Here is a 2,495-nt window from a genome sequence, read left to right on the forward strand (position 1 = left end):
TCGAGCCCATCTACACATATGCATATCCATTACGCAATCCCGATGATCATCCCGGACTCCATTATTCAAGTCTTGTGCTCGGCATTCAAGGACTAGGTCCTGTATGGCGACCACGGCGCGTCGATGAGGCAGATACCTTATACCGGGAAAATTCCCCGTGATAGATTCTTCCCACTCCGCCATCGCTCACTTCTGAACTATCCTATCGAATCCCCACCGACACGTGTGAAGATATGGAAGACTGATGATTGTATAGATTTCGACCGTTGGAGAACCATGTCGAGAACTTCGAGAGGATGAATAATAATACAGGATTAATGATCATATGAGTAGGGCTCGAGTCTCGTCACAGGCCTCGGAATGAAGATTGAACCCCGAAACGATTCTCCATACGAATAAATTCTATCGGAGCCGCGAACTGCAGTGTATTCCCGGGCTCAGAAAGGCCCATTGGGAATCATGCCCTTACTTACAACGGAAAGTCAACGCAAACCCTATTTGATCGGTCGCATAGAACAGCATGTACTCCCTCAAACTTCTCGTGGGACTTGAGCGCCGGAGTCTTCGGGCACCAGAACGGGGCTTCTTAGGAATGAAGTTCAACCGAATCAGACCACGAAGTGGCGAAAAGAGTGGTCTCGGGGAAAATTGCGGGATTCGGAAGGGACTATTCACGAGATACGCTCGACCAAGCTTCGACTCCATCGATGAGGAGCTTAGAAGCGATGTTAGTATGGGGGATGGCTCGAGATCGATTCCGAGAAGTGCATGGGCGCTGGAAACCCGCACCCCCCGCAGTTTGCCGCGGGGGAACGCTGGATTCTTGGATCTGTGTGCGCTGAAGAGTCCCTGGATTGGGGTTCGTAGGAGCGCGGTTCCCCATACTTATCACAAGCTACGAGGCTCGCGAGAAGAGATCGCAGGGTCTTCTCCTGCATGCGTGTCTTGAGCCGATAACGGACTCTGACAGCATATGTCTCGTCTCGCTTGACCCCGAATTTCATGATTTGAGGGAACCATCCCACACAAGCACGCATCTTTGGTTCTTGCGGGAATATCCTAGACGTCCTAGACAAAGCACCGAATGAGAAAAAGGTGCGCGAAGTAAGTGAACTCATGGAGCATGACTCGGAATCAGGTTCCCTTCTGAAGGCCTTCAATATCCGCCCCGGCTGCCCCCGGAGAGCTTGACCAAGCGAGGTTGGAGGGAAGACAAGGCTATTAACGACACAGAAATATCTCATGATATTTATTGGATAATGTATCTTCCCTAAATCCACGCTCCCTTCAATGTTGCCTATGTTCGAGATTTTTCTGAGAGAGCACACAACTAATTCCAGCCGTCTTCATGTGAGATGATCATCTAAACAGAGGATTTGCATCCGAGAATGAACGGAGTTTGAATCGGTATAAAAGAACGCTCACCCGCCAACAGAAGATTCAGCCGGTCAGAGAAAACGTATCGGTATCCATAAGAGCTCCGCCCTGATATAGATTTCAAAATGGAATTCATAAATGAACCGATCATGTGTAGGAACACGATTCTTCAAATTCTCCACGTCCGTGCCTCGCTGAAAGTCAATGTCATGTCCTCTCTCAATATGTCATCAATATCGATGCATTTTGGTTTCCCTCCGTTGCCGCACTCGTTGATCGCGGCAATAATCCACTAGTGTGCATCACGACGAGGATACTTTTGATTTTTGATTCAGACTCCAATGGGGGCCGTCGCCTGGCGGCCTTCAATTGCAATGAGAAGATATGAAGAGCTGTGATATTTACATAAACATATTGCCGGGTTCCTCCATCGATAAATGAAGCATCACGGCAACCTCTCACGAACATTATTCATATTCTGATTCTTCATGACCCTAACATAACGACAACCAACGCGAACCTCCTCGACGCTCGGAAGTTCCTTCCTCGAAACTATTATTCTCTTTCGCTCTCTTGGATGAATCAACAGAATACAAAGGAGTCCCGGGACTCCCAACGATCGCTGAACGAGTTTTCTCCCTCGCGTTCCTATTCTTTTTCCTTACGGTTTCTCACGGACTGATCCACCTTCCTCACGCGCAACGTGTCCTATTGTCGTATCCGTCGTCTGAGTTTTGCCTATCGCAATCCGATTGATTGAGTTGCGTTGGGAGACCGCTCTCTATTTCCCGTCGATTCGTCGTAGCATGCCCATTCAACACTGTTTACAAGACCCCACCATGTGTGGCAACAAATAACATTGTTTCATAGATAAGCTGTTCGACCAGGGGATGCTGGGGGTGACTTGGAAATGAGTGATTTTGTGTTGGACTCCTCAGGGAAAAAAAAATATCATCAATCAATGAACGATTCGAACAAATATAGAATTGAGGAAACGATCAAGGAGCTCAGGCCATCGCTTGACAAAGAGCATGCTTCCCTCGAAATATGTGGCAACATGAAGTCGAAGCAACATAGACATTCGCTCGTTCGCTCGCGCATGATGATCATTCAATCGT

Source organism: Galendromus occidentalis, unplaced genomic scaffold, assembly GCF_000255335.2.
Source record: "Galendromus occidentalis unplaced genomic scaffold, Mocc_1.1 scf7180000076543, whole genome shotgun sequence".
In the NCBI taxonomy this organism is placed as follows: Eukaryota; Metazoa; Arthropoda; class Arachnida; order Mesostigmata; family Phytoseiidae; genus Galendromus; species Galendromus occidentalis.